This window comes from Podarcis vaucheri (assembly GCF_965113315.1).
Source record: "Podarcis vaucheri genome assembly, chromosome: 4".
In the NCBI taxonomy this organism is placed as follows: domain Eukaryota; kingdom Metazoa; phylum Chordata; class Lepidosauria; order Squamata; family Lacertidae; genus Podarcis; species Podarcis vaucheri.
Window position 1 is genome coordinate 22,463,004 of NC_138762.1, and position 6,990 is coordinate 22,469,993.

Sequence of the window (6,990 nt, forward strand, 5' to 3'; positions counted from 1 at the left end):
TAAAACTAGGTGGGGCAAGACATGTGATTTGTACAGTAGACTGTATTTCAGGCCTTAAGAAAGTCAGAGGTTCCAACACACTTGTCTCTATCCAGCCAGGGAATGCAAATATCTATTTCATCAGAGTTAAAAATCTCCATCCATGTACAGCTCATCTCTAGAAGCTATTAGGACTGGTTGCATAGAACCTAGAAGGTTGCATAGCCTTCTAGAACAATTATGATATCCAGGGATGCTTTGGACCGACTTGGATTATCTTCTCCCATTTTCTGTTTCCTTATTAACAAAGAATTCACTCTCAGACTGTTTAGTAAACAAGAAAATGTGAGGCTTACTCACATCAAAGTCTTTAGAGGATTCAACAGATATGATGATGAAAATCAGTCAGGCAATAGGCTTTAAATGTTACAAATTTCCAAAGTCCAGTTCCAAATGGAGATTGCTCTCTGGAGGAGAGCAAAGATGTGTTTTTCCCCATTGCAGGTAGGAAAAAGCATGTGTGACAGGAAGGAATATTCAGGGATTAATTCCCTGCCACAAAGTTTTGGGGGTATGACATCTTAGTGTCACCTTTATACATGGAGCCATTGCTCCTGTTTGTGACTATATAGCAATCATGCACTTGTGATTTCAGCTGCACAGGAAGAAGGGGTGTGGCCTAAAGTGAGTCCCAAGGACCGGATAAAGATACTTGGGGGGCCATGTTTGGACTCTGGCCTGAGATTTCCCAGTCCTGATCTACCTATGTAGATACAGTGACAGACAGACATGCTTTGATTACTATTGCATTCCATTTATGTTTCATATTTTTATACTGAATAATAAGAAACTTAAAAATAAGCTAAAATAAAGAAGAACCTGCGACTGACTGATGTGGCAGGTTTCTGGTAATGCTTATTACCAGAATACTCAACACTGAGATCATTTATTAAATGATTGAGTAGCAAAGAAAGGAAAGGGAAAGAGGTTTCCACTGTTAGAAACCTCAAATACAATAGCTTATAAAAATGGCACCTGCTAAGCTAAATAATTTGAAGCTCAGAATACACAATCCACCTACAAGTATGTGCCAAATTGCACACTGATCCAATAAGAAGTTTCACAGCTACAGCAAGTAAAAAAGTTCTGAAAATGGACCTTTTGACACTTGGTACTCTAATTTTTCAATTTGCGTATCACACATTGCTTCCTAATGTGGAGGGAAACTACTGATGCACTTGATGTGGTCTTGTCAAGGAAGGTTGCCCTTCATTGATTTCATAGAATCATAGAGTTGGAGGGGACCCAAGGCTCAGCTGTTGCAATGCAGGAATCTTAGCTAAAGCATTCATGGCAGATGCTATCTAAGCTCTGCTTAAAAGCCTCCAAGGAAGAAGAGTCTACCACCTCCTGAGGGAGACTGTTCCACTGTCGAACAACTCTTACTGTCAGAAAGTTTTTCCTGGTGGTTGGTTGGAATCTCCCTTCTTGTAACTTGAAGCCATTGGTTCAAATCCTACCCACCAAAAGCAGGAGAAAACAAGCTTGTACCATCTTCCATGGGACAGCCCTTAAGATATTTGAAGGTGGCTATCATATCTCCTCTCAGTCTCCTATTTTCCAGGCTAAACATACCCAGCTCCTTCAAGTGCTCCTCATAAGGCTTAGCTTCCAGACCCTTGATCACCTTGGTTTCCCTCCTCTGCACACGTTCCAGCTTGTCAACATCCTTCTTAAATTGTGGTGCCCAGAATTGGACACAGTAGTCTAGGTGTGGTCTGACCAGGGCAGTGTACAATAGTACTGTTCCTTCCCTTGATTTGGGCACTATGCTTGATGAGGTTCTGAGCAGTGATTCTAATATTATTAAGGCTTTCCTGCCCCCCTTAAAGTCCATGGCAGAAACTACCAAGAAATTAAATCACTGCATGCATGGATAAATTTTTGAAGCAAAAATTTCGTCAGGACTCCTAGAGGGAGCACTTAATGGATACTTCATGCAAAGTCTATTCATTTAGTTACAACAGTGTGGCAAAGTGATTGGGTGAGGGCTCACCAACCTTACTGTGCCCACGGGATACCTGAGAAATATGGGAGACCAATGTTGCACAACACTGTTACTGATCACAAGGCATGTCTGTTAAAACATTGGCCTTAACTCCCAATTCTCTGATTTTGTGGAGCGCAAAACAATGAAAGAGCCTTAACTCTGGTCTTTCTTCCTTTCTTTTTTTACTTTTGCTTTATAAAATCCCTAAATCAGATTATCAGATTTGCAGTCTTCTATACATGACCTAATATATTGTTACATTAGAAATAATGACCTAAATGTCAGTGTCACTACAACAGAGTTAAACCTTCGGGAATTGGGAAGTTTGCCCAAAATCATGTATAATCTAGCAGAGTAGATATGTCAACATGCATAAGTACATGTAGTTTGTTTGACATGATCACCCATAATCCTATAATAATGCAGAATAGAATTTCCTGGAGGGTTTTCCTCAGCTTTAAAATGTCTCTGACATATAATTCCCCCAGCCCCCATAATTTTAGAATGCTTTAATATCTGTAGTAAGTGGAGATGTCTCAAAATGAGAGAGATACACTTTCCTAGCAGCAAAAAAGTCATTTCTATTTTTTTAGAAAAATATTTCTATTTTATTGAAAATTTTCAGTGGAAAAAAAAGCAGGGCTTTTTTCAGCTGGAACTCACTTCCGGCACCTGTCAGGTGGGTGCCAGTGATATTCTAAGCAAGCTAGGGAGGTGTTCATGGTGATTTCCAGCACCTCTTTTTCTAGAAAAAAAGCACTGGGAGAAAGAAAATAAATATAAAATAAAAAAGGTGCTTGAAACTGTAATACAATACAATATATAGGTATATAAGTAATGTTATTATTCCACTGAGTATCTGCATTAAAAAGATACCTGCAAATATGACATGAAGGCTGGTAACATCAACCCCGGCTTGTGGGAATTCCTTACAGACGACCGCAGTGCCTGGAGACAGGCAGTCAAGTCATGTATCCACAGCAGTGACCAAAGGAGAAATGACTGCTGGAAGGAGTGCAGAAAGAAGAAACGCCATGGTGCATCTGCAGCAGCACAACCAGACACCCTCATCTGCCCCAGCTGAAACAAAACATGTCTCTCCCATATCGGTCTCTACAGCCACAGCAGGCACTGCAACCTTCCAGCAGCTTGAGCTCACCCCTGAAGGCACACTCCTCTATTGTCTCCCGAGACAGATGGATGCCAATCATACAATTATTAAGAACTACAAAGTCACCCCGCTCCATCCCTACCTCCAGGTGTGCCAGTCCTGGTGTGAAATAATTATGGAAGCAAACTCCCAGCTCTTTTTTTGCACCTCCCAGATCCCTGTGCCCATGGTCCAAGGAAGGAAGGAAGGAAGGAAGGAAGGAGGGAAGGACAACCCTGTTTATGACAGTGCTGTACTGAAAACGTATCCCATTTATTTATTTTACTGACTCTTATCCAGAAATTAATGAGAAAATATCTTGAATAAGAACATTATCCAAGAGAGAAAATGATGGAGAAATTCATATGGGTCAAGTGCTGGGTAATTGTCACACTTCCTTTATTTTGGGGGTTGCTCAGGGATGTTTATGAGTGTCCTTTCATTCATTCTACAAATCATCTTTCCAGGGATCTGGACTCTGCAGCCTTCCTGGGTGCCTGTGTTTCCTGAAAACCTTATGGCATTCTCAGCTGGGCTTTCTTGTAAACATGGGAAGGTGAGGAAGCTTCCTACTGTATGTCTGACAACTGAAATATTTTTGAAGAAATGAGTGTGGGATGGATTCTTTTTCAAGCAAGGTAAAACGAAGGGCTTCCCTTAAAAACAAGTGAATGCATCAATCTCAGGCACCTGGGAGGCAGCCTCCACAGCTTTTCTGTGCCTCAGTTACAGTTCAGGGAAAGACACCACAAATTAACTTATCCCATGAGTTTTTCCAGATCAGGAAGTGCAGGCAGCCAGGGAGGCCGCAGAGTGCTGAAGAAATGTTTAACATAGCGGTAAAAACACAGAAAACTCAGTTCCCACCTCCACTACAATGATAAATAAATTCTAAAGCGACAGTAAAATTAAAGCCTCTTTGGCAGGACAACCTGACAGTGCAGAAGTCAGAAGAGTGATGATGTATTAGAATAAACTCATAATAGTTCTGATTATCATTTATTGCCTGGGCAGTATATTTTTCCAGCGATGAGACAAACCGAGTTCTGCTGCGTTTCCGCTAGCATAGCTGGAGATCATTAGCTCATTTTTCAACACTTCCTCAAATGTCAGTGGAAGAGACAGCTCATGCTTCTCCATCCTTCTGAGATTTCACTCCACCCTGTGCATAGACGTTGTGTGGTACCAAGAGGGAAAGGCAGTGAGATCAGCCTCCAGCAGTTTGCCAGCCATCCGGTGAATTTTAACCTTTCATCATTGCTTGCTGACTGTGCACATAGTGAGGTCACCGACTAATTTCTTGAAGAATCAGGGTGAATTTAGCTATAGAAACCCAAGAAGAGCCAGGTCTCTGTGGAGACATGAAGCCTTTGCAGGTAGATGGTCCCAGGTTCAGTTCCTAAGCATCACCAGCCAGGAATGAGAGAGATCCCTTTCTGAAACCCTGGAGAGCCACTGCCAGTCAGTGAAAGTTGTGCTAAGCTGGATGGATCAGTATATCAGGACTTGGTATAACTGCAGCTTTTCATTTGTGTGGACAGGCGGAGTCCCCCAAACCCTGGGCGGCCCCCGTGTGGAATAACGACTCAATGTGCTATGGGATTAAAATTGGCCACAACTTTATTATGTTTCAGATGTGGGTAGACCTTGGCTTTGGCATTGGGCATTTATCCCTTCCAGTCCCCCGCTGGGGATATGGGAATATCAGGGTTATCCAGAGTATGTGGGGGGGATGGGCTGGCTCTGGAGAACATATGTTCAAGCAGAGAGAGTCTGCCACCATTACGCCGCCGTCGCAGGGGAGAGCAATGACAACCTCTAGGCGTACGGCCAAAGCCTCCCCTCAAAACAACCCCTTTAATGGGGAACCCTGGTATCGGTGCCACAAAGAGAAGGGGGGAATGGGTCACCACTATATGCCCACCCCCATTTAGGGAAGACAGGCTAAAGGATTCCACCCAAGGCCTGATACCGCCAAAGTTGTGATGTTTTGCTATGGGAAAGGCAAACCTGCCAATGCAGGAGAGTTCCTTTCCGGCCCTTCAACAGCAACCTTGACGTAGCAGCGCCCACGTACCTGTGGAGAAAAGGTTAATCTGCAAAAGAAGTCTTAACTGAGGGTGGGTAGGGTGGGAGAAGCTCTGGAGCCAACTAACTATTCCCAGGTAAGATCCTCCCCCTATTGTGTGGGCAGGATGGTCCTTCCCCCTACCTGGCCTGATCACCTTGGCAACGCCTCCCCAGGTAGGATTGGGCAACTGGCTAAGGTAGGCGGAGACCTCCAGGTATCCCACCTGGGGAAGGCAAAGCCAAGCCTGTGCTAATGGTGCCGCATAGGGTCCAGGGGGCTGCGCGCAACCACACAAAGGGCGCCCCCATTTAATGTGGGAAGTGGTCATTGCTTCTCATTCCTCATACCCCACCACTGCTGGTACACAACTCACATACACAATGGGTTTCTGTATCCCAATAAATCTGCTTTGGCATATTCAATTACCAACTATGTTTTGTGGTGTTTCTATAATTGCTGAATTTGTACAACATGAACACGTTTTATGATTAGGAGACACCGTTCTTGATCACACACAGAAAATGAAGTCACTTACATGTTTATTTTCTCTTATTTGTTTGCTCCATTTCTTTTCTGTTATTCTTTTTGCCACTGAATGCTTGGTCCAAGAAGATCATCCGGATTACAGTTCTGTTTTTGATGGCACTAATAAATAGTTGCCACTTTTGAAAGAGCCAGTGAAACAGCCTCCTGAAAAATGGTCCAGATAGGGCTTGAGAAATATGATTCTGCATTAAATGATGGAGATATAACGGCATCTGATTGTAATGGTGTTGGGACTAGAAAACCACAATGGCTGCATCATTTGATTAAAATATTGTGATAAACACATGGGATAAATAGTTGGAGGCAGTGTGGGGGGGAACTATTCTGCCCACCGTAAATCACAGCTATTGCTGTTTTTCACTTACGAATGGCAGTTACATGGTTCAAAAATCTCAGTCTTGCTTTTCCCTGTGCTCTGCTGTAGCTGGATTGATTGCCTTGAGGCTGAAAAGATGAACAAAATATTAAGCAATAAGTCAAATCTATCACCCTGCTTCTTCTTCTTCTTATAAACATTTTGCTTACTGTTCAGTAAAGTAAATGAAACTGCTCTCCTCTGTTACTCTCCCATTTCAGGATAAACCTCCTGTTATCTTCATAGCAGATATGGCTTGCTCTGTTTCTCTTACCTGTTCATGCTCATTGGCTTGAAGATCCTTCATGCTTGATAATACCTGCCCAAAATACCAAAATATTTCAGGAGATATGATGTTGTTCCTAATATACATCACAAGCCAAATCTTATAAGAAGGGCAACAACTGTTTATCTACTGAGTGTCCTTATTGTAGAGTTGTTGTGGTGTAGCTCATAGAGATCCACTAAGGATGACCTTCCCCAACAACTGGTGCCTTTCAGATGTTCTCAGTTACAACTCCTGTTAGCCTCAGCCAGCAGGGAGACCAATGGGAAGGATTTTTTTCTTAAGCTAAAGAAATGGGGGTGAGGTTGGGAGTGGCAGAGCAGGGTGGCCTCCTCATCCACAATCAAATTATAGCCAAGGGAAATCTTATTCAAAGCTGACTTGGCATTCAATAGCCCGTTTTCCCATGCCGTACCTCTCTTTATCTAGAACCACTGCAGTTGGGCCCCCTCAGCCTCCCCAGATGATCTCTTTCCCTACCTCCCAGAAACTCAACGCTACAATACAACGAGCTGCAAGTTTATAACTAGGCAAAGCCCACCCCCATAAGAGA

The 6,990-nt window shown here is 43.1% G+C and overlaps 1 long non-coding RNA gene across 1 annotated transcript in view; it reads left to right on the top strand.

The window, feature by feature from the left end:
- LOC309530634 overlaps nucleotides 1–4,096 on the top strand; it is a 9,984-nt gene extending 5,888 nt beyond the window's left edge. Inside the window, exons 2-3 of the long non-coding RNA XR_014218793.1 lie at nucleotides 3,647–3,735; nucleotides 3,959–4,096. This is a non-coding gene — a long non-coding RNA (uncharacterized lncRNA). The remainder of the gene's footprint in view (nucleotides 1–3,646; nucleotides 3,736–3,958) is intronic.
- The last annotated feature ends 2,894 nt before the right edge of the window (nucleotides 4,097–6,990 follow it).